Source organism: Meriones unguiculatus, chromosome 3 (assembly GCF_030254825.1).
Source record: "Meriones unguiculatus strain TT.TT164.6M chromosome 3, Bangor_MerUng_6.1, whole genome shotgun sequence".
In the NCBI taxonomy this organism is placed as follows: Eukaryota; Metazoa; Chordata; class Mammalia; order Rodentia; family Muridae; genus Meriones; species Meriones unguiculatus.
In genome coordinates this window covers 31,925,855-31,951,795 of record NC_083351.1, presented here as the reverse complement: position 1 = coordinate 31,951,795, position 25,941 = coordinate 31,925,855, and the positions used below count along the sequence as shown (strand labels likewise).

At 45.0% G+C, this 25,941-nt stretch overlaps 1 protein-coding gene, 1 long non-coding RNA gene and 1 other non-coding gene across 7 annotated transcripts in view; 1 reads left to right on the top strand and 2 right to left on the bottom strand.

The window, feature by feature from the left end:
• Window positions 1-17,916, bottom strand: part of LOC132653027 (uncharacterized) — a 40,506-nt gene extending 22,590 nt beyond the window's left edge. The window contains exons 1-2 of the long non-coding RNA XR_009590660.1: window positions 17,708-17,916; window positions 16,787-16,846 (exon numbers count right to left, since the gene is read on the bottom strand). This is a non-coding gene — a long non-coding RNA (uncharacterized LOC132653027). The remainder of the gene's footprint in view (window positions 1-16,786; window positions 16,847-17,707) is intronic.
• Rnf220 (ring finger protein 220) overlaps window positions 1-25,941 on the bottom strand; it is a 219,281-nt gene that overhangs the window by 175,808 nt on the left and 17,532 nt on the right. The window lies entirely within an intron of this gene.
• On the top strand, window positions 224-330 carry LOC132653435 (U6 spliceosomal RNA). Its single transcript, XR_009591174.1, has one exon. It is a non-coding gene; the product is annotated as a U6 spliceosomal RNA (small nuclear RNA).

Here is a 25,941-nt window from a genome sequence, read left to right as displayed (position 1 = left end):
TATTGGCTTTAATTGTTCTTTAAAGAATATTTTCATGACGAGGTGTGATTTATCCAGAAATTAAGGGATAGCCCTACATTTGGAAATCTATTAATATAACCTATTATATAATATATTAATATAACCACCGCAGAAAGACACTTTAAAAAAATCACAAACTTAATATCCATTCCTAGTACGTAAGTAAACAAACTAAAAGAACTCTGACAAAATATTTTAGCAAGTGCTCGCTTCGGCAGCACATATACTAAAATTGGAACGATACAGAGAAGATTAGCATGGCCCCTGCGCAAGGATGACACGCAAATTCGTGAAGCGTTCCATATTTAAAAAAAAAATATTTTAGCAAACCAGGAAAAAAAAACTTCCTTAATTTCGGGGGGGGGGACTGTAACTATTCCTATTAAAATCAGAAACATGAGAAAGGGCAAATTTTTATTGCTATCATGGTGTCAACTAAACAAGATACTAAAGGTCTCAGCTGCTGCAATATGACAGAAAAAGAAAAAAGGAAACAGAACCATTACAAAAGAAGACACTGGGCGGGAGAGATGCCTCAGAAGTTAAGAGCAGAGGGCCTGAGTTCTATTCACAGCACCCACATGGAAGCTCGCAGTCACCTGTAACTCCAGTGGATCTGATGCCTTCTTCCGGCACCTGAACACACACAGCAGAAACTTACATAAGAACAAAAACAAAACAATAACGAAAGACATTCAACCATTACTATTTATAAGTGATTTAACTTTCTCCTTCCTTCCTTCCTTCCTTCCTTCCTTCCTTCCTTCCTTCCTTCCTTCCTTCCTTCCTTCTTCTCTGTCCTGTTTTTGTTTTTGTTTTTTGAGATAGGATCTTTCTATGTAGTCCTGGCAATCCTGGAACTTGCTCTGTAGACCAGGGCTCACAGAGATCCTCCTGCCTCTGTCACCCAAGTACTAGGAAAAAAGACATGTGACACCACACCCTTAATTTTTAACTTACACAAGCAACAAAGTTAGTATGTAAAAATTTTAAACTATTCTGTAGTTTATTAAAAGCATCATGGAAGATCAACAACAAAAATTAGTCCTCTTCCTATTGTCTAGCTATAGACACATCTTCCACCATAATGGAAAATATCTGACTAATGATAGCAAGCAAAATGTATGTGGCAACACCAATAGTGTGCCCAAGAGGGCTACATCAAGAAACTGTGAACTCGACTGAGAGACGTTAAAAGAAGACAAAACTAAACGAAGGATGATACATCGGATTCCTCGATGACACTCAAGCTAAATTTGATGAAATGGTAAACAAAATACTCACGGGCTATTTTATGGAACTAAGAAAATTCTAAAGTTCATTGGGAAGATAAATATGAAAAAGCAGTTTAAAAATTATGGGAAGGAAAAGCAGAGTACAAAGAAAAAGAGAAAGGTAATTTTAGAGTCAGCAACATGGCTGTGAGGGTGAAGATTCCTGTCTCCAACAAGCCTGCTGAGTTTGATGCCCAGAAGCCACACGGCGGGAGGAGAGAACTGAGGACCATAAGCTAGCTCTGGCATCCTCATAAGTGACTTCGCACGTACACGCACAAAATAAAATAATATTAAAAATGTTAAAAAGAAGAGAGATACAGCCTGGCACTGGGGACGCAGAGGCAGCTGGATCTCTGTGAGCTCAATACCAGCTTGGTCTAAATAGTGAATTCCAGGCCTTCTGGGGATACTTAGAGAGGCTTTGTCTCTAAAATACGTTTATAATTTATAAGTTAAAAACCTTCTGACAATGTGACAACATCAACGAGGACAGGACACTGGCTGGTAAAAAATCGCAGTTTATACAATGGATAAAGAATTAATATTGTCATGTTAGGGTGAGAGCTTTCATATCAAAAGGGGGAAAAAAAAACACCTTAGTAGAGAAATAGGCAAATAATATAAACGATCATGTAAGAACTGGTCGATAAATACGTGAAAGCAATTAGTAGTAAACACAGAAAGTGAAAGCTGTAAAAGAATAACACAAAGGGGCTGGAGAGATGGCCCTGCTGTTAAGAGCACTGGCTGCTCTTCCGGAGGACCCAGGGTCCACCTGCCGGCTCACAACCGTGCATAACTGAGTCTAGGCCCAGGGGATCTAACACCCTCTTCTGACCACCTCTGGCACCGGGCACACATGTGGTGCACAGACACACATGCAAGCTAAATACCCATACGCAGAGGAAGAATAAGTATTGAGAAAATCAAACAAACAATAAAAGAGATGACTCAGTTGGTTCAGTGCTTGCTGGAAAGCATGGCATTTAGTAGGTGCTGTTTGAGCAGCCGGAAAATGAATGCAGCCGATGGAAATTGAGGAACAGACAACTTTTGGTAAAATAATGAAAATGTGGTGGAAAGGACCATAGCAGACAGTAGCTTTGTTGCCAAATAACAAGAGAGAATTTAAAGGGAAATTCCAGATAGTAGCTAACATTTAATGACTCTTCTGTGTGGCAGTGAATTGAATGTTTTGAACCCATTATTTCATCTAGCACTGAACACAAGCTTAAATTCCCTCAAAGAAAGAGGAGGAAGAGACTGTCCCCAGGCTATTCAGCCAAAGCTCATTCACGCCTTCATCCCAACTTTGTTCTTTTTAATGTGTGTGTGTGTGGGGGGGAACATGTGTGTGTGTTTATGTTTGCATGCATATAGATATGTATGAACATGTGCTTGTGGAAGCCCAAAGTTGATATTGGGAATCTTCCTTGATAGTGTGTCCATTTTATTCTTTGAGACAGGGTCTCTCAATCAAACCCAGAGCTCTTCCTGACGGCTGGTCTTGCTAGCCAGCTTGTTCTAGGGAAGCTTAGCCTCCCAAGGATAGAATCACAGACAGGCCACTGCAGGCCACCAGCATCTGTGTGTGGAATCTCAACTTGACGGAGCCCAGCCCTCTGCTCTGACTTTTAAGTCATACTCCTTTTCCAAAGAAGGAGAGCTCATAGGATGCACTTGGACATGTTAAGTTTAAGGCTCTCATGACACAGTCATTGGGGTGGGGCTTTTCAGTGGGTGGCTGGATGCCATGAGTCTTGCAGCTTCTGAGAGTAGTCTGGAGTTGGATATGGACGGGTTATTGTCTATGTGAGAGAGGTGTCTGTTAGGCCAGCCTGTGGTACTCAGCTGTGGTGGTTTGAATAACCCCTGTAGTTCATCTATCTGAATGTTTGGTCCCAGCTGGTGGAACTGTTTGGGAAGGATTAGGAGGTGTGGCTTTGTTGGAGGAGGTGTGTCACTAGGAATGGACTTTAAAGAGGTTTAAAGAGTCCAGGCCACTATTCCCTGTAAGCTTTCTCTCTCTCCCTCCGTCCCTCCTCTCTCTTTCTCTCTACTTCATGCTTGTCCAGATGTAGATCTCAGCTACTCTAGCACCGTGCCTGCCTTTTACCATGCTCCCTGCCAAGATGGTCATGGACTGTAACTTTCTGAAAATGTAAGCCACTCCCCTAGAAACTCTTTCTTCTATAAGTCCCTTTGGTCATGGTGTTTTATCACGGCAATAGCGAAGGTAATAAGATTAGCCATGAAATAGTTTTCAAGTTCCTGCATGAAAGCCAGACACACGCTATGTCAAATATTCACTTCCTGAGATTCGTAGGCTGCTTATGTGAAGGACTGTGAGTTGGTATTGTTAATTGTTGGTCTTTTAAAAATATCTAACATTTCCAATTATACTGTAAGCCTCTTTAAAGCAAGGCCAAAATCCTAAGTTGTTTTGTATTCCTCTTGTTAGAGGGCTCAAAATGTGTTTGTTGACTGACTGCCCTAGAAAACAAGAAATGAACAGCCGTAAACAAAGACTAGCCCAGCTCTCAGGACACCAAGACTCTGTTTTTGTTATGATCTCAAAGTCTGTGAAAGAAGCCAGGTTTCACACAAATGACAGAGTTTTCATCACTGCCATCAAGGTTGACTGCTGCCGTCATAAAGTTGTGGCTGGGTATGACAAACTGGCTGTCAAAAGCTCATTCCGTGTGGTATTTCCTGAACTCTGATAACACCCAGAGTTGGCCCTCAGCCTTGCTGGTCCTGAAACTCAATCCACTCAGACTTGAGCCCAGGGAGGATCAACGGCACTCACACAATCATGAAACAGGATGGTGCAGCTAGCGTGTCAGTCTATTGATACACACAAAGGCAGATCAGATACTCACATCCATTCTCGTTTCCCGGCAGCTAAGCGATGCGCAAAGCCACGTCACTGGGAGGCTGTGTGGCAGGCACAGCAGACCCAGCCAGTGGGCCAGAGGCTTAGGATGTTGAGCAGCACCAGGTTCTGAACTCACAGGCGGCATGAGGTAGGTGGCTCCCGAGCCAGACACACAACTCTTGGTGCCCTAGCAGAGCAGCTACTGGCAAGCTACTTGTTTCTAGAATGAGACTGGGGATATAGCTTTGTTGGTAGAGTGCTTCCCTAGCACTCTCAGTGGCCTTGGTTTGATCCCAGCACAGCACTAAAAACCAGATGTGGATTTTATGTGTAATCTTAACACTTGAAAGATAGGGAGGCAAGAGGAATAGACGTTCAAGGTCATCTTGTTACATATGAAGTTTGAGGCAAGCCAGGGCTACGTGAGATGCTGTCTAAGACAAAACAAGACAAAAACCCAAAACTATAAATAGAACTACTAAGTCATAGGACGGTGATACCTCATAGGCTTACCATGAGGACTAAACAAGAGAACACACAAAAATGCATGCTATGCCAGGCCTCGTGGCGCATGCCTGTAATCCCAACACTTCGGAGGCAGAGGCAGGTGGATCTCTGTGAGTTAGAGGACCGCCTGGTCTACAAATGGAGTCCAGGACAGCCAGGGCTACAAGGAGAAACCTTGTCTCAAAAAACTAAAAAGCCATATGAGCCAAGTCATACGAGCCACTAGGTAAACGGCAGTTACTTGTCCATCTCCACACCAGGGACACACCTGTCAAGGGCCCAAGCTGGTCTCTGACACTATCCCTTGCTCTGATCGATACACCAAAAAGACTGAAGAAAACCAGTTAGAAGGCTGCTGAGTGATCCAGAACACAGATGCTGGTGCCCTAAAAACTCTGGCAGGAGGCTATTTAGGAGGCGTGAAGTGCATTGTGTGTTTTCAGACCTATTTCTAATTGCCAAAGTGTGAAGGTGTGTGTGTGTGTGTGTGTGTGTGCGCGCGTGTGAATTTGGTCACGGGAGTCAGATTCAAGGCCTTGGACATGTTAGGCAAATGTTCTATCACTGAGCTACATCCCCAGCACCACCAGTGGTAACTGTAAAGCAGATAACCCTCTTTCAGATGAAAGTCACATACTAGGTGGCTACAGCAGGGTGGCGGGGCCATGATGGAGCCGCAGTATGAGTCACAGTTGGGAGGGCTCCAAAGCCTTTCTTCTTCCTGTGAGCATCTACCATGGTGCCCGTCTTGGTTCCTAACCAAGATGTCAACCTCGAGGCTCACGGTTATTTATTACCACTAATAGAGCACTGAAATTTAGAGAGATAATTTGCTTTCAGGAAACAGAATGCGGAGCAGACCAAGGTTATCGCTTTCATGGACAGCACCACCGTTTCCCGCTTCCATGCGACGCCTTGTCTTAAGGAGGAGAGAACGTGGAGGGAGAGCTCAGAGGTTACAGGTCGCTGAAGCTTTGTCTTCGAGAGCACATCAGGCATCCTTTTTTTGGTAGCCTAGGATGGCTCTGAACTAATGACAATCCTCCTACCTCAGCCTCCAAATGCTGGGATCATGCTATGAGCCACCACACTCCCTAAACCCATTTCACCTGAAGAGTCTCATCAAAAGCAACTTAAGCGTGACTCTCCCAGGGAACAGACACTGTGTGAGCGGGGGAGTTTCAGTTGGGTTTCCACAGGGTTGCAGTGTGACGGCAAAAAGCTCAGTTCAGGCATCCAGCCAGCGTCACTGTGTTCCTTGGACTTTCATTTTCCTGGCCACATTCACACGCAAACAATCCCCTCCAAAAACAGTGTCTTCTGGTACTGTATACCATTCTCCATCCTGTTATGAACAAACAAGTTAGGCCTCCCTGCCTTTACTGTTGCATCTTTCTGCCCAACGCCAACAGAAAACTTTACAGTTGTTCATGTCTTTCTAAATAATGACTTCTCTTTCTTAGATTCGTTTCATTTTTTGTTTGCTTTATGTGTATGAGTGTTCCGTGATTGGAAGTATGTTCATCCTGTGTGGGGAGTGGCGAGGAGGCCAGAAGACGGCTTTGGAACTTCTGGAATGAGACTTACAGATGGTTATGAGCTGCCACATGGGTGCTGGGACTGAACCTGGGTCCTCTGCAAGGGCAGGAAGTGCTCATAACCATTGAGCCATCTCTCCAGCCCCACACCTGTTGCTTTAAATTGGTTTTTATGTACAATTTCACCCTCATGAGAAAAATGTAATCAGTTTTGTTTCTCTTTAAATTCAGTGCCTGAAGTTGGTTCTGAAGGTTCATGCCTGTAATCCCAGCGCTTGGAACATGGAAGGAGGAAGACACAAACAAACGCACACAGAGAGAGAGAGACAGAGACAGAGACAGAGACAGACAGAGACAGAGGCACAGAAAGAATAAAATTTAATACGGTAGCCAGGTGTGGCCTTTGATCCCTAGACTCTGGAGACAGAAGCAGGCAGATACCTGATTTGAGGCCAGCCTGCTGTTTAGCGGAAGGACAAACAGTGCAGAGTTAGGGATGAATGAGAAGAGCGTTTTAGAAAAGATGTTATCAAAATACAAAGTATTTTGTACAGTTAAAAAGATGAGTAAAGTAAGAGAGAGTGTGCTGAGAGCAGCCAGGATGTGTTACAGACATGTGGACAATTGTCAAAGAACAAATTTAACCAATGAAAAGAGAAGAAGAAAAATGAGTAGGCAAAACAAACAAACAAATCTTGGATAAACCTAACCCAGGAAGTCTTCTGTAATGAAAACTCTGAAACACCAAAGAAAGAAACAGAAGACACTAGAAGATGGAATGGAATGACCACTTGCACTTAAGGAGTGGGAGAAGTAAAATTGTGAAAATGGCCACAATTACCAACAGCTATCAACTGATTGACTGCAATCCACCAGAACTCCAATGTTATTCTTCACAGAGCTGGAAAAAAACATTCTTAAAATTGTTTACTCTGGAAGTATGTCACTATGACAATACTTTCACCAGAGTGACAAGGTTTCAGGCTGGGCAAACACCATCTCTCCTGATAGTCAAAGCAATCCTAAGCAAACCATACCTGATTTCAAGTTATGCTATAGAGACATCTTAACAAAAGCAGCATGGCAGTAGCATAAAAATGGACTCTATATCAGTGGGATGAAAAAGACATAAATCCATGAAGCCACAGACCCCTGATTTTTGACAGAGGTGAAAAGTGCAGCCTCTTCAACAAATGTTGCTGGGAATACTGGATATCCACATGGGGAAGAATGGAACTAGATCCCCATCTCTCTCATCTTTTACAAAAATCAACCAGAAACAGATGGAGAAACTTAATTTTAGACCTGGCAGCTCGGAAACTGTCAGAGGGAAAAACAGGACCAAACACTTGAAATATAGGAATAAGGCAAGGATTTTCTGAACAGGACTCCATTGCTCAAGGAACAATGCCAACCACTAGCAAATGGGATGTCATGAAATCACAAAGAGCGTCTGTACAGCAAAGGAAACAGTTCACAGAGTGAAGGGGCAGCCTAAACAATGAGAGGAAATCCCTGCCATGTCCTCTGGCAGAGGATTAGTATCCAGAGTATACAAAGAACTCAAAAACCCAAATGAGAAGTCAAACAATTCAACTGAAAATGCGCTAACGAAATCTCAAAAGATGAATTACAAGCGGCCCAGAAACCCGTATGGAAACACGTCCAGCCTCACCAGCCAACAGACGAGAACAAATTAAGATGACATTAGGAGTCTGTCTCACCCAGTCATTGAGAAGACAAGTGCTGCCCAGGATTTCGACAGGAAGGAATCTTTGTCCAATGCTGGTGGGAATGTAACAGTCCAGACTCTGTGGAAGTCAGCAAAAGCTGAACAGACCCACCTCATGACCCAGCCTCTCCCCTTCCGGCATTCCTCTGGAGATCTCTCAGGCGACATAGCTAGCGACACTTGACATCAGTGTTGTGGCATTATTCATGGTAGCTCAGTTATGGAACCGACATAGGTGAACAACAGCACAGGATTGGATGAAGAAAAGGTGGCGGGATTCGATTTGGTTCTACACGAAATGATGTCATTTTCAGGGAAAACAGATGCAACTGGAGACAATCTTATTAATCAGTTCCAAACAGACAAACACATGTCCCCTCTTATTCATAGTTCCTTGATTTTATAAAGACACATGACACCATGTGTGTGTGTGTGTGTGTGTGTGTGTGTGTGAGAGAGAGAGAGAGAGAGAGAGAGAGAGAGAGAGGAAGAGACATGAAAGTAGAAGTGAAACTGTCTCTGGAAACAAAAGGGGCAGACAGAAGTGGAAAAGGAGAAAGAAGGGAGGGCGAGGGAAAGGGTTGGGAGTATCCAGTAAGAAATGAGGAACCCTGGGTAGAGAGCCAGGGATGATGCTCTTACACTCACATTGTTTGGGATGCAATGGGAAGTAACTGAAAGAGTCTAGAGCCAGGCCTACAAGAATAGGACTTGTCTGAGGCGCAGACTCAGGGAGCTGTGTAACCGGTGATAAAAGGGCTTAAGGTGACAGGGATAGAGTCAAGACAGATAGAATGTGTGAGATGTAGATGTATGACACATTCATCAGGCACAATAGTTAACTAGAGGAGCGATACTAAGAACACATGAAGATGTTAGGAAAGAGAAAACGTAGCGGGAAGCCGAGCAAAATCCTCAATGAGTCCTTCTCAAAAGAGACTATTCAAATGGCCAATAAATGTAACCAGGAACATGTAGAGAAGAACTAAACTAAAAAATTCTATAGCCACAAAACCGGAAAAAAGATTAGAAGGCAACACCTACCATAACCAAGCAGCCAAGTTATAGAATCAACATATGAGCGAATAAAGGAAATGTGCAAGTTCATGGTAGAGCTTTATTCAACCATGTGGAAGACTAATACATTCACAGGAAATGAGCAGAACTGGAGATCATCATGTTAAGTGCAATAAGCTGTTCCTAGAAAGACACATTTTTAAAAGGGACAGACAGACATGAAGAGGACTACTTGAGAAGTGGAAGGGAGAGGAGAGCACAAGAGGAGGAATGGGAAGGAGTACGAAGGGGGTATGAATATGATCTTATTATACCACATACTTGTGTGAAAATGTCATGAAAATCATGGTTTTGTATGATTAATATACACTAACAAAATGAATGGGGTTAGTTAATTATAGGAAATGCAATAAACAGCCTTGAAAATCTGTATTGCCCATCATGTATTAACTGTTAAATAAAGTAAAAAGAAATAAAAGAAAAATTGATAAGACTTCTTTTGAATGCAATTAAACATTAACCAGGAAAATTGAGGAAACCCTAATCCTTGATCCAGACATAAAGAAACATTTTATATATCAGCACAGATTTTAAAAATTTTTTGTTTGTTTTTTTGAGACAGGGTTTCTCTGTGTAGCCTTAGCTGTCCTAGACTCACTTTGTAGACCAAGGGTGACCTTGAACTCATAGAGATCTGTCTGCCTCTGCCTCCCTGATGCTGGGATTACAGGTGTGCCCCACCACACCTGTTTTAAAAAAAATGTTAACAGCATCATTTCCCATAGGAGCCAAAATCTGAAAATTCTAAAAATGTTACCAGGCATGGCTGCATATGCCTTTAATCCCAGCATTAGTGAGACAGAGACAGGAGAATCTCTGATTTCCAGGCCAGCCTGTCTACATAGAGAACTCCAGGCCAGCCAAGGATATACAGTGAAACCCTGTCTCAAACTACAACAGTAACAATACCACACACAAACACACACACACACACACACACAATTGTTAGGGTGGGTCTATGAATCAGTGAATACTCACTCATCCACAGCCACAAAAATGAAACAACTCTAGCCACATGAAATACCCTGAATGGGTTCCCCAGACTTAATGATGAACAGAAGAAATTAAACACAAATAATACAAAACCCATAGCTTCCCTCTTGTAAATGTCTAAAAGTGTTCCAACTAAGCTATATTATGTAGGAATGCAAACATGGGCATTAAAATGTAAAAAGAGAAACAAGACAACAATCACAAAGGTTGAGATGATCCACAGTCTTCCAAGACAGCACCACCTGGGAAGTGAGTGTGCACACGTGTGTGTGTGTGTGTGTGTGTGTGTGTGTGTGCACGCCTATCAAGGGCATTTTCCCACTCAGGCCACAGCAGCACCGTAAGTGAAAGCAAGGCACACAGGGCAGAAACAGGGTCGATGGACAGGATGTATACGCTCTGGTCAGGCTGAGTTTAGGGCATCACATGGGCAGTGTCTAGAGACGCTGTGCACATCTGTGAGAAACTCACCGGCACAGATATCTGGTGTGGGACCCGGGTTCAAAAACTTGGGTTTCAAAAGTGGTTCAACGTAGTTCGGACCACCACCGTTCTGAGAAGTCTCACTTACGTCAGGTGAGAGGACAGAGGAGGAGGGTACGCTGGTTGGACAGTAAGAGAGGAAGCAGGGAGGAGTCCTAACTTTTTGGACAAAATAACTGGGTAAATGGTGTTGTCATTATTCTGGCATGAAAGAACTAGTATCTTCGTTGTGTTCTATGATAGTTGCTGTGATAAAACAGCGCGACCAAGGCAACTTATAAAAGAAAGCATCTCATTTGGGGCTTATGGTTACAGAGGCTTGGAGTCATGACGGTGGAGCAGCTGAGAGATCACACCTTGACCCGCAGTTTGGAGGCGGAGACGTAAAGCTACCTGGGAATAGTGGGATCATTTGAGACCTGAAAGCCAACCCGCAACAGAACAACACATCTCCGCCAACAGGGACACACTTCCTAACTCCTCCCAAACAGTTCCACCACCTGGGGACCTAGTATTCAAATAGATGAGCCTACAGGGACCATTCTCCATCAAGCCATCACAAGAAGCAGAATCACTTTTGAGGATTTTTGTTTAGTTAGTTTGTTTTTTGGGACAGGCTTTCACTATGTATTCCTGGATGGCCTGGAATGTGCTATGTAGACCAGGCTGGCCTTGAACTCACAGAGATCCACCTGTCTCTGCCTCCCAAGTGCTGGGATTACAGATTTGTGCCACCACATCGAGAGAAGTTCCACTACTGTAACGATAGCATTTAAGCTCCTGGACCTAATTCCAGGTTGGCTGTTCCTTGTGCAAACCACACTGTGCTCTCTTACTTCCCTCGGTGTTATGTTTTTGCTCTTCACATGCTTTTGTCCTCCGCTGGACATACAAACTGCTGTCATTCTTCTGAGAACCGTTGCTGTCTCCGAGGCTAATCCTTCTACGTATGACCTTAACTGTATTTCTTTTACTTCTTCAGAGGTGCATTGTTTTGGTTTGGAGCCTAAGAGGCCCCTGAAGGCCATGTCTTAAAGGCTGCCCACTAGCCGGTCATTTGGAGGTCCATTCTACTGGAAGCCATGTTATTTGGGCATGCCTTTGAACGGTGTTTTAGGACTCTGGTCCCTTCCTTTCCCTTTCCCTCCAAACTATCACGGACCAGCAGTTTCCTCGGCTACACCCTCCTCCCATGATGCCTTTCCTTTGGCCCAAGAGTAACAGGGCGAAGCAACTGTGGACTGAAATCTTTCTTTTTAAATTGTTTGTCTCAGGTATTTTTGTCATAGGCATGGAAAACTACAGACAGATAAATTCTTTACTGTTCCTGTCCAATGAGGTCATTCATCTTACCTTCCCACTCCGTCATTCATTCTTTCACGCCAGCCTCAGGAAATGGAGAGCCATTTATTCACCTTAGAAAATAGGTAGGTCTTGGACTTAAAGAGAGTAACTAATCCAGAATTTACATTTTTGATATATATATATATATATATATATATATATATATTTATAGTCAAGTATGATCTTCACTGGCTCAGAGAAGTGCACGGAGCAACAGCAAATTAAAAGCTTAAAGCTTAAGTTTTGAAAGTGGCCATCACAGTTGATCTATGTAGGGGATGCATCAAAGTAGGTATTCTGGTTCTCGTGAGTCTCCTGACTGGCTTCTGATGGAAGCCTCCAAGCTATCTGCTCTCTTTGCTAGTTGTAGCATACAAAAGGATGAATGCCCTTATAGAAAGAACTCTTAAAACCAGTAAGAGGCTGCAAGCAGTGGTGCATGCCTTTAATCCCATCATTCAAGAGGCCAGCCTGGTCTACATATTGAGTTCCAGGACAGCCAAGGCTATATAGTAAGAACTCCCTTAAACAAATAAACAACAAACAAAACTAATAAGAGACATGAGGCATTGTAATCACAGGGCAAGGCAGGGTTTCTCTGTGTAGCTCTGACTGTCCTGGAGCTAGCTCTGTAGATCAGGTTGGCCTTGGATTCAGAGGTCTGCCTACCTCTGCCTCCTGAGTGCTGGGATTAAAGGCATGCAGCAATACCCCAGGCAGCTCTTTTTAAGTGTTCAAATACACATTTAATAAAGCTTAATTATACTCTTAACCTAGAAAATGCAGACTAAAGAAACAAGATACCTATTAAATTGACAAAGATGAAAGGATTTATCATAAAGTGCTAAAAGCATAAAGAAATAGGTATCCCAGCAATATGAATATGCCTATCTTTTTATCCAACAACTACTATGAGGTTTCTAAGTATTTCTATCTGCTAATGCAACTGAGGAGTTACGGGCATTGCCAGGAAAGCGTGAACAGATGTGAACAGTGCTTTAGTGTAAGACCTTTCCTGCGACTCTCAGGTAGCCCAACCTGCAGCTCATGGAGGAGCCAGGCTCTGAGACCATTCAAGTTCACACACTTTATATGGAAAGGGAGTCAGGATTCAAATCCGGGCCTGTTTGTCTCCGAAACTCAAGGGTAGCTTTGAAAGGCTCAAAGCAAGACAATGAAAAGGACAAGGCCGAGCTGTGACAGCTGTCTGGGCTTCCTAACAAGTCACTGTCCCTTGGCCCTGAGCTCCCAGGTCTGAGAGGTGCTTTTTCTTAACCCTTGGAGAATCCAGAGGACAATTTGTCACCGGGGTTATTAGCATTTCTCCCTGGATATCGACAGCTTGTCTTTTCTCCGTCCAACCAGTGACTGATTTCTTCAAATGTTCGCCAAATACAGCCCAAGTCACCATGGTAAACGTATTGACAGAATCATATTAACAGCTACTGAGCATTTACAGGGCTGTAAGTTATGCAGGAGAAAAAAGATAAGGAAAAAAAAAAAAACCCTACAGAAATAAAAGATGTTCAATCAGCAGGGGCAATTATTTATTTAGAAGCTGCTGGTTGGAACCGTGTTAAATATATTTTAATTGCTAATTATGGCTTCTAATAGGGGAGGGAGGATCCCTCAGAGTTGTCCCTCCTTCAAGCTGATCGTTAATATTTTAGCTGCATGGCTCCAGAGCCAGGCGTATGTAGCTGACCCAGCTGCAACAAATACTCTCACAGTCGATGGGAGTTTTGGTCACTGGCTTAGCCATAGAGCTTCTCCCGCCTTGTCTGACCTGCCACACCAATACCAAAGACAGTAGCCCCCTGAGCAAAGACCGAGACTAGTTCAATAGGCAAAACTGTGCTCTAAGCCATCCAAACAACTGACAATTTTTCGAAGGGATGACCTATCTTTTCTAAGTTAATTTACACCTTTCATTGGGGGACATAAGCGTTGCCTCGGGCAAGACAGAGAATACAGAGGAGTGTGAGTGTCTAATTCCCGGGGTACTTCTGGGTGACCCTACTAATAAATAAGGTCATGCTGCAGGCTCGGGGAGGTACTGGGGACCCTCTGGGTTCCAAGGGTGAGTATGTGGCACTGGCATCGGGTCTCCTGTATTTCCAACTCCATGGCTTCGCAGGGAGAATCTAATCGGTTCATTTGCAGACACCTCATCAGCATCCTGCTTTGTTAAAGACCGTTTGATGTCCCCAGGAAAAGCCTTCGAAGTCTTTTTAAAGCCTTTTTGATGTGAACCAGGAAATCATGTTTTTGTCAAGAGCGCTCTCAGCTTGAACTCCCCCCCACCAAAGGTTCAGGAGTCAGACACCACGAGGTTCAAGTGGGGCTTAAACTTGGTAAAATTACTTCCTGTTGGTCTGCAAGCCCCTCCCTGGCTTTCATGCTGACAGTTTCTGTATATTCTTGGACCTGTTTTCTTTTTTACAAACACACATACATAGAAAGAGGGAAAGGGGAGGGACAGAGAGAGATAGAGAGCAAGAAAACCTAGGAGAAGAAATAGAAGAAGAAACATCCCAAAGAAGGAGCCATGTCTTCATCAAAGAGAAAAGCTGTCTCCATGTCCACTCTCATCTCAGAATGGTCACTGCAGGAGCCTCTGTCGAAGCTACACTAGTGAGAGTCAAATGATTTACAGGGCCAAGCAACTCTGATTTTATTTTTAATCGAGGCATTTAACTAGGTAAAAACGGGAGCTCCCTGGGCTCCAAGGAGTGGTTTTCAGAGAAAGGTGGATGCTGGCTAGAAGGAGGAGCACTGCCCTCAGGATGCAGTCCTTTAACCTGAGAATGAAGGGGCAGGAGGCCTAACTCCTAAAATCAGGTAGAATTGCTCAGCTTCCGTCGAAGACTCTTGCACTGAGAGACCCCGTCTCAACTAAGGAGGAGAGCTGTGGAGGGGAACACCCAATGCTGATCTAGTCTGTGCAGGTTTGCTGCCATTTTCAGGTTGTTTATTTGGGGCTAGGTTTCTGCACGTTGTGTCTGATTGATTTACTTATTAGTTATTGAGTACCAACTATGGGAAAGGCACCAAAGTTATTTTAACAAGCACAGGACATTGTCCCATTCTTGTCTCCCACTGTGATTATGGCAATGGTGATTTTACAAGGTTTCTGGTACCAGAAACAGGACAGTTTCTTTCAGATCTCTATGCTCCAGCCCATTATCCATCACAAAGGGGCACTTCTCCTTGTTTAACATACTCCTGTGCACCCAGAATAAAACCCAGACTTCCCATGGCTGGAAACACTGACCCGTTCCTGTCTCCTCTGCTACCGTAACTACCATGGTCCCCTAAACAACGCCCTAAATAAACCCGTCCCTCTACCCAAGCCCTAATACAGCTGCCTCTTGTTCATTGTTACAAATCAAATACCATTTCAAAGGACATCCGGGTAGGTTGACAGTGAACCCTTTGGGAGGGGGAGTGTTTTTTTGGGTTTTTGTTTGTTTGTTTGTTTGGTTGGTTGGTTTTTGGAACAGGATCTTTCTACATAGCCCTGGCTGTCCTGTAACTCACTATGTAGACCAGGCTGGCCTCGAACTCACAGAGATCCCCCTGCCTCTGCCTCCTGAGCGCTGAGACTAAAGGCGTGTGTCACCACATCTGACTCTAGTGGCACCTATGTTTTAATGACAAACAATCACGTCATAATCAACTACAACTTCTTTCTTGGGTAATGCATTAGTCTTACTACAAGCAATTAATAATTTTAAATGAATGATTATTTTTTTAAAAATATTCAAATGCAGCAAGCTATTAGGCAAATTAAGTTTTACAAATATCAAAGAAAAGCATTCTACTCTAGAGCTTACCGCTTACTGCACTGTTTTAAAATGTAAGTACAAACAAAAATTCCAGAGAGTGTGACTCGCTTATATAGCACACACAAGGCCTTGAGTTCAACTTCCAGCACTGAAAAACAACAACAACAACAACAAAACAACAGTATCTTTGGGGACCTGGTGAGGCAGCCCAGTGAGTATAGTTTGCAGCCCAAGCCCGAGTGTCTGAGTTCAATCCCGAGCACCCATGCGGAAAGGCAGGCTGGTCCCTTCTATTTATAATCCCAGCACAGGGATGATGGGGACAGGATGATCTCTGCGGCTTGACGGCCACCAGCACCCTCAGCAAGCCCCAGATCTCAGTGAAAGACCTTATCTCAAAAAACAAGGCGAGGCCTGGTGGTGGTGGTGGTGGTGGCTCAAAAAAAAAAAAAGGCAAACAACTTCTGAAGAATGCTAGTCAGTGTGGACTTCTGGCCTCCCCACGGGCACACACAGAGTCACAAAGAATAGCAGAGCCAAGGTAAGTCAGTTTTACAAAGTCCCGCAATTGGTTAGTCTGAATCTACTGGGTGGCTGGGGAACCGTGTAACTGGGTCCTTACAGAGGGCAACAGATTCTGAACTGATGTGCACTGACTGAGGCTGCTGACGTGAAAGAGACCCAGTCCATCCAAAAACCCTTCCATTCTCCCCTTAGGTGACAGCCCAGCCCCCTATTTTTCGTGGGAAGAGAACAGAGTGTTTAGCTCAGGCTGGCCTCGATAAGCATGATCTAATCTTCACTAAGGATGACCATAAACATCTAATCCTTCTGTTTCCTCCTGCTGGGTGCTGGGATTACTGGCATGTGTCACCAAACCTAGCTCTTCTTTTTGTTGTTTTAGAGACCGTGTCTCATGTAGCTCAGGCTGGCCTTGATCTTTCTATGCAGCTGAGGATGGCCTTGAACTCCTGATCCTCCAGAGAGGGATTAGAGGTGTGCATCACCTTGCCCTGTTTCTACTGTGCTGAGTATCAAATTGAGAGCCTTATGTGTAGCAGGCAAGCACGATACCAACAGAGCTACCCCACCACCCCCAACAAGGTTTGTTGATGAGTAATTTTAAAATGTGCTAACTGAACACTTACACATCAAAAATGAAAAGTAACCGCAGACGTTTTTCTTCAGCGTAGACCAAGAAAACATTTCTGAAAAGAGAAATATTTTACAAATGACATTGTTCAAAACTGCCAGCGTGACTGAAAAACAGACTGACTTCTTCGTTCTTATTTCAAGACAGTCTCACTCCATAGACCAAGCTGCAGAACTCAAGAGATTGCAGACACTCCTCTGCCTCCAGAGTGCTGGGATTAAGTCCTGCACCACCATGTCCACGTACTGCTTGTTTTATGGCTCCTATGACTAACAGTACTCTGTCCTCTCTCACACGCACGTGCCCATCACAATTGGGAAGAAAAAACAGAATAACAAAACACACACACACACACACACACAAAAAAAAAAAAGGCTCACCCAATTATTAAGTACTGTGATGTGAGGAAACTGAGTACCTTGGAAACAAAACTGGGTCAGAGAAATAGGAGACAAATAACGAAAGCACGATGCGCTAGAAGCGCGGACAGGAACTCAAGAATTAGTGAGCTGCGACCAACCACAGAGGACCTTCCCCCTCAGACTGTGGCCACCTGAGAACAGGGTCCAGAGACCACCTCCACTGCATCGAGGGGTAAAGCCAACGCACCTTCCTCTCTTGGCGACATTAAGGGAAATTTTGCGGTCTTAACTGTGTTTTAGAGTCTGAGGCTGAAAGATAAATACACATATGTCTTATTGAGCCGATGGCAAGAGCGTGGTCTCCAGACACTATGCCTGCAAAGAACACAGACTCGCATGGCACGTGAGGCAGAAGAGACCCCACAGAGGCCGTGACTGTGGACGCTGTCTTCTGGACCCATTCTACTTGGGTTGCTATGCTAAATTATGGGGGATGGTGACAGATCGGGGGGACAGTGGAATTGATTAAATGGGATCTCCTTTACCCCTCATACCTGTCCCCTTGCTCACTTGATGAGAGCAATGAGCAGCGGCCACCCGTAAGTCTGTCTCTTCATTCTTTTCAAAACTCCCTTCTTGGTGTAGACTGGAGAACAGTCTGCTTTTTTGGATGGTGAAATGGAAACGGCCATCAGTTAACTCTTTGTTGTTGTTTGTTTTAATAAACTAATTCAGAAAAGAAAGTTAATTTTCTATAAAGAGAACAAAGAAGCCAAACATTTCCCAGTATTTATGACTGTAATCCCATCCACCAGGCCACAAAAGGGACAGAGACAATAATTAGTTTAGAACCAGAGGAATCACATTTTATCAATTCAAGTTTTTAAGGTTTGATCTTTAAACATATTCCATATTGTTCCCACCTCCTAGAATAAGGCTGCCCCAGAATAACTTCCCTATTATGTTTTAAAACAAAATTTTATTTTAGAATAGCCTTAGACATAAATAAAAACTGCAAAACTGGTACAGAATTTCTGTTTACTCCCCCACTGTCCCTTACTCTTAACACCCAATATTATTGTGGTATATTTGTCAAAACCAATGAGTCAGTATTGGTAACAGTATTATGAATTGAAGTCCATGCTTTATCCAGACTTCCTTGAGGGTTTACGTAATGTTCTTGATTTGCCAAAATCTCCAAACTATCTTCCTAAAATCATAAACTAGATTCTTTAGTTATAAGGACAACACAGATGCACCCACTATCTCTTCGGGTACTATTCACAGGTGCATAAAAGGAAGTACTATTTCCTTCTTTCCATCCTAGTATTTCCAATTTCCCAGAGGAAACTACTGTTTACTGTCATTTTATATATCCTTCTGAATGCTTTATATGTGTATATACACATAAACACGACTTTCTATACAAGCAATCTTTAAAGTTTGTATTACATTTCTTTTTGAAAGGTTTATTTATTCTTAGGAGTGTTTTGCTTGCATGTATGTGTGGTCACACATGTGCCTGATGCCCACAGAGGCCAGTACAGGGAATCAGATCCCCTGGGACTGTAGTTACAGGTGGTCGTGAGCTGCCACGAGGATGCTGGGAACCAAACTCAGGTCCTCCAGAAGAGCAGCAAGTCCTCCTACCTGCTGAGTCATTTCTCCAGTCTTTGTTACACTTTGTTTACTGTGGGGTAGAGGGTAAATGGGTAACACAGCATAGAGAGGTCGTAGAACAACTATGGGAAACAGCTCTCTCCTACCACATGGGTCTCATGAGTGATCACACTCAAGTCACCTTTATCCACTGAGCCATCTCTCCTGTTTACAAGGGGATTCACACACACAGACACACACACACGCTGTACCTTGTTTCACACAGAAGCACATATCTCAACTTCTTATACCATTACTATATGTATGTATCATAACTGATTTTTTTTCACACCAAGAACAGCACTATAAAGAGCTTTTACCTTCATGCACACACCTATGGTTTGGATCCCATCAACAGATCTCTGCATTTAAGTTTTTTATAGCCAGATATTTCTAAATCACCCTCCAAAGAAACCCTCGTTCTTTATACTTTCGCCAACTCTGTGAAGACAGACACTCCTGCTTCCTCGGGCCTTCATGACAAGGCGCAGGCTATCAAAAAAGCCATTCAGGGTCCCCAGGAACGCTTCCAACTGTCTTCTTCCCACCTCCAGCTTTGAGTTCACCCTCCTTCTGTTTAGGCCCCTGTTCCCTTTGGGTTTCTTCCTCCTCAATTCTGGTTGAAGAATGTCCTGTGTTTTCCCTGTCCTCACAGTCCTGATTCCCTCCCACATTTGTCCCAGAGCTTCATTTTTCCAGCTCACGAAAACCTCTCACAGTTTCTCGGCACACTGATGGAAAATCACGCAACGGCTCCCGCTCTCCCAATCCTCTGCCTCCAGGAACCACAAAGACAAGTAAATGGAGAACCTAAAACTCCTTAACGTGGGTTGGATTGTCAGAAGGGGAGGGCTCACCTACATGTATGTAACAAGGGAAAAAAAAAAATCAAGGAAAACTCTGTACTCTTGTCTTGGTTGAACCAGGCTAGGTTTTTTTCTGCTTTCCATGACTGGATGGGGCTCATCTCTTTGAATCAATAGTTCGTGATTTTTTTTAATGCCTTATTTCTTCATGTGTGGCTCCAACTTTTGAGTTGGAATGGAGGCAGAATGAGGGGTGGAAGGAAAAAATCCAGAAGTGATGAGACTGGAGGCAAGGAACAAATGGTCAACAAGGGCAGATGTGAAGAAGAGGAAGGCAGAGTGGTAGGCGGGGTGGGTGGGACGTGGGCCAACTTATTAGAATTTCTAGGACTTTGGCTTAGTTTCAGCGCTGCTCCTTCCATCCCATAGCTCTGAAAACAGACTCCTGGAGCAGGGTTGGGCTGGGAGGAGAGGGGGTGTGCAGCCGAAGAGGGAGTGCTGGCTTCCAATTCTAACTGCCGCTCTCCCCCAACCCCAACTCCTTAACCAGCAAGGCTCCATCCACCTCCAAGAATCAGCTTAATAGAATAAACCACTTAGGGCTAAGGCTCAGGGAGAGTCAAAGGCCCTGCAATCTCCTTGCCTATTAAGCCTCTTAGAAGTTAGAAGGCTGCTAAAGAAAGTGCTACTATGGCCTGCCACTTAGAAAGAATACAAGGACACAAAATCAGAGAGAGGGGGGTTCAGCTGGGGGAGCTGGGGGCATCTATGGTTACCTGAAGGGGACAGGGTGGGGAGGATGCTGAAGGGGAGCCAGCTGCAGGAAGGAGTGCTCCCATTGAGTCTTCCCATTGAGATTTGGGAGAAATTTTCTAGAACGTACAAACGGGATGAAGTCTGGATAGGACAAAAGCAATGCATCTCTTAGAATAATGGCAGAAACACAGCCTCAAGCTTTGTGTAAGTGCAGGAATTAGAAATCGAATAAAAAAACAAACAAACAAAAACAACAGCCATAGCTCAGCCCTAGCTCCACCCTCCACTCAGCCCCAGGCAGTCTGCATATTTGACACTTCCTTGTCTTTTCCCAAAGAGTCTCCCAGTTGCTTGCTCTCTGAGTGGCTGGTCAGGCAAACGTGGACAACCAAAGGAGTGGAGTGTAGAATTCTAGTTATTTCCATTTGCTGTCTTTTAGGAAGTTCAAAGACAGAGTTCTCCATGAACTCTGAAGACATCTTTGCCCGAGTCCTCCTACGACTGGGGTCAGGAAGGAGAGACAACAGCATAGACTTCAGGTTCTTCCCTATCTCCTGGGACTTTTTCCGGCTATCTAAAGACAGAAGTCATTAGCCGGTTGGTGACCCCTCCCCTTAGAAACAGCATTTGGAAGGTAGAGGCAAGACCGCTGGGAATTCTGGGCCATCCCTGGCTATGTGGACTGTATGAGGCCAGCCTGAGCTACACGACAGCCTGAATCGACACTGTCATCACCACTCCCACACACAAGGCTCTCTGTCACCCCTGGCAGGGCTTACCAGAATCCCGCCTCTTGTAATATGATGAAGAGCAAAGGTGTTGGGGGTGGGGGGGATGGCAGTTCAAGGTACTTCAAACCTACCCAAGCATTTGTAATATTAACTAGAGCTAACATTTATTGCAGGTTTACTTTACGTTAAATATTGTTCCTATGAGTTTGCGTTTATTTTATATTAACGCGTTTAATACCTATCACAACCCCGAGAGACTGTGGGTGCTGGGTGTCCTTCACTCTGAGGACTGGAGATACAGGAAAGGCAGGTGCTGACCTACAAAGGGCTTTCAGCAGCTCAGAGGCAGACACCACAGTGCCAAGGGCATCAGGAGTTAGCAGACTCTAAACAGCTGCCCCCAACCCCATCCCAAGGTGCATTTGACAAGCTTCTTCCTTTGGATCATAACTAATAATCTTCAGGCCATTCGGAAGTACTGGAAATAGATACAAATAAGACATGGTGTCTACTGCGAGGAACTCACAGCACAGTAAGGGTGACAGGGGCTGTGAGAGGGTCAGAACCAGCTGAATGTGAGCAATACCGCCCTTCCAAGACCCTTAAAATCTCTTCAAGGACAGAGGCAGACACATCAAAGCACTGCCAACCTCAGCAAGCACCCTGTGAGCAGCTTTGCAGTTTTATATTATGTTTATTTTTATTTACTTAGGATCCTGAGGATTGATCCCAGGGTCTCCTATGTGCTAAGCAAGCACTTTACTACTGAGCTGTACCCTCAGCCTTCTTACTCTGTCCCCTCTTGACCCTGACCCCCAGGCCTCCCTCCCCAGGGCTTCCTCCTCCCTGGTGACTCTGAAGTTAGGCGGCCTGGGTTCAAATCTTGTTCTTGCCACCTCTCCCTCCCTCTCTCTCTCTCTCTCTGACAAAGAGAATGTTGCTCAAGCACTCCATGCCTCAATTTCCCATTTCCCCCACGAGCAAGTGGATATCAGCAATGCCCATCTCACAGGGATTTTATAAATGTTAAGTCATTGATGGGAAATGATGAATTGGTACCGGGAAAGCACTCTAAATAATGCCTGACACACAGAAAGTGCTCAAAAGGAGTGAGCGTAGTTAGGAAGAACACTGTGCCCTGCCCACAGTCGTTTCACTCGCAATAAAAATACTGGATTTAAACGCATCTGCTGCGGTTAGTTTAAGGGGTAGGAAGTCTCTGGGACTAAATAGAAGGAGAACAGTTCCCCTGGGAAGTAGGAGGAATAACCCTGGAACTTGTTAATTAAGATCTTGTTAATGAATCTGCTTGTTAATGGTCTATTAAATAATCACACAATGAAGTTTACCTCAGGAGTCAAGTCTCTCTCAAATGCTCACTCTTTCCAACCCTCCCTGCCCAGCCCTGACAGGCCCTCTCCCGTCCACCCTGGACAGCGTACCAAGGTTGTGACAGCCTAAACGAGGGCAGAGCACCTTCATCATCTCCACTCTGCCCATCAGTCCTCTAGCCAAGGCACCACGTGCCTGGACTACATTTGCCCCCACAGAATAGGAAGAAAGCCCCGGAAACAAGAACGTAAAGGCTCCCCAAGACTTTGCTGAGAAGCCAGGCAAAGGGTGAATTCCTTCCACAGGGGACCTGGCAACATACAATTTCACACGCGGAGATGGCACACTTTTGTGGAGACAGAGACAGTGGCCTGCGGATGCCTTCAGAGAAAGTCCACATTAGATAGGTAACTCTTGTCCCAAACCACTGAGGAAAATCACACACAAACTTTAGGGGATGAACTTCCTCCTGTGCAGCCCAGCCTTAAGGCTGGACTATGAGAGGTCCCCTCTAAGTTGGGCGCTTTCCTTCTTCATTAACTATTTGGGCTTTCTCTGGCCACTTAGCATTTTAGACATAGACTCTTAAATGTGTGTGTGTGTGTGTGTGTGTGTGTGTGTGTGTGTGTCTTGTATGGCTGTTTTTAGATTACAGGAGGCACCGTGTTACCTTTTTGGACTCAGAGACCCTGTACGGGCCAAGGGTTATTTACCGCCTCCTATCTCATAGATGAGAAGATGATGGCCAGAGACAAAAAGTAATCCACCCAGGGCCACACATGGCGGCACGCTGAATTCACTTTTACTTTGTAGTCACCCCTTCACCTATGCAAATGCACCAAGGGGCATCCAGCCCTGTGCTGGGTCCTGTGCAGGCCTTTCACCTGCCTGAGGTGGAGGTGGGACAGCTGTCGGTTCGTTGTCAGCCGAGCTCAGTATTCCTTAGCTATCCCAGGATCTGTGGAGCCACGTGCTTGCTACGTGAGGCCACGTACTGGATGGACTGACATCAGGACACAGATGTGGGCTCAAGTCAGAGGGATAGCTGAGCAAATTACTGTACTATAATGTAGTGTTTGGGGGGGGAGCTATTTTGAGGAGAAACACCACCCCCAAATCTAGAAGCACGGTGGACAAGGGTACTTCTCCCCCACAGGTATCTGAAGCTCCTGGCCTCAGACTGAACCCCGTTCATGTTCCACTTAACCTTCCACCCTCTGGCAGCTTCGCCCAAGGGGTTCCAGCAGAAAGCAAAAAGCCAGACGGTGGTGACTAATTCCTCTCACCCTCCAGCCCTTCTTTCTGTACAAATAAGCATTTGAAAACTCCAGGGCTGAAGAAGAGGGAAGGAGGCTGACAAAAACCCAAACAAAAGCAAACCAGCAGCCCTGAGCACAGGAAGCCCTCTGCAGACCCTTCTGGCAGTGCAGCGGCAACCAGCAGACAGCTGTTGGCTAGGGCCCAAGGAGCATCAAGGCATGCTGGGCTCCTGCACATCTGGCTAAGCACCTCGTGCCCCTCTGCCGGGCTGCCTCATAATGACAATATCGCACCAAGAAGGGGAGGTCTGAGCACGCGCAGTCAGCCAATCGGTAATAAGCAAGGCAAGGGGGAAACGACGGGAAGAGGGGCCAAGGCAGAGTTGGGGATGGCAGGACCAGAGGCAGCTGGACAGATGGTCCCCACGGCAGGAGGCTGAACGAAGCTACTGCTGGTTCCCAGGGCCCACATCTCCATCCTTAACCTCTAGGAATCCTGGGTAGAATATAGCCTGTCCTTTCTGTCTGGTCCTAGCTTGCCTCCCTTTAAGAACAAACTCCTCTGCCAAACCTTCCCTCCAGGCTTTCACAGAAATCACTTGGAAGGCTCCTTCACGATGGCTCAAAGGCTCGAAAGAGCAAGTCCAGTGTGTGACTGGGGATCTGCATTATGGAGGACAGTCTCTAACCAGCCCTGGCCCTCTTCCTTCTGCCTCCCCACCACCATAGGTGAGCTGAAGCAGTAGCCTTTGAGCTCATTTGTGAACCCCAAGCACGGGGCTGCCCTCCCCTGCCGTCTGTCCATAAGCTCCACGATGCCTGTTCAGGGATCGATTTTTCCCACGTGCATTCTCCCTATTCACCTTGTCCACGGGCCCTTGAGAAGAGGAAGTGTGATCTAGTTCTCTGATTCCCCTGCAGACAGCACCAGGCAAAACACTCCACACACAGAAGCGCAGGAAATGCTGTGGATGTAGAGATGATGAAGATAAGAGGCGGGGAAAACCACAGTCAGGGTGGTAGGGGCCCCGCCTCGGAGCACTGTGTGTGCCTGTTTGAGCCAGGCGGGAACAACGGTTAGCTTCGCTTTCTTTTTCACTTCTTCAATACTGTTGGCACTAGCCTACCCTGTGAATGTCAAGTCTGAGCAATGTTCCACCCATTGGAGACTTTGCCAGGAGATGGTGCCAAGAATCTAGGTGCTCAGTGAAGGCCAATTGAGTCCTCTAAGTCCTGAGACCTATCATATCTTTGTAGAGTACCATGACCTTCAGTAAAAAGACAAGGACCCTTATCTACCTGATTAAATATCAGCAGGGTAAGGCCTTCCCCTCTGTCGGCAAACAATTGCTGAGTCCTTATTCTGTGCCAAGCTTGGTCTGGATTCTTCTGGGTCTTCTGATATTAAGATACATGCTATATGTCATCAGATACTATTATATAGTGACTTATGTTTAGAAAGGTACTTTTTGTTTGTTTTGTTTTGGTTTGGTTTTTAAGACAGGGTCTCACTAGGTAGCCTTGGCTGGTCTGGGGCTCACTACGTAGAAGCAGGCTGGTCTCAAACTCAAAGATCTGCCTCCAGAGTGCTAGAATTGAAGGTGAGCATTACCATGCCTGGCTTAGAAAGCTACTCTAAAAGGAGGGTCCTCTCTGATGTTGGGCCTTCAGAACCATCTAAGCAACATACGGATACTGTCAAGGAAGCCTGAATAAAGGCACGGTTGCTATCAGGGGTCACATCTCAGATCCTAGCATGGAGAAATGGTATTCTCAGCTTATCACAGGCAGTCCATGCCAGCTCTGGAGTTCTTTCTTCCATTCTCAGAGGCAGTATTTTATCCAAAAAAGCACACTGCTGCATACTGTGCTGCTTTGACTAAATAACGACCTGAGTTCTGATACCAGCTTAAAGGTTGCCTGCTTCATAGATGCCTGAATCTCAGCCAAGATAAGACACTCCTGCTTCCAATCCCGTGCTGGTTTGGAGTTCTCCAGCAATAAAACTTTTCACAACACCCTTCAGATGCTAACTGAACTTTAAGCTCCAGGATAGCACAAACTACGATTTTTCTGCTCACTCTTCCCTCCCCAGCACAGAGCCTGATGCTGGGAACAATGTGGTTGACTGAGAAAATATGACAGAATGATGAAATCGGTCAATGGATGTATCCCACTCTCTACTGGTGACATCTTCTGCCATTGTTTTCCCACCACCACCAGCGAACAGCCAAGAGAAAGAAGC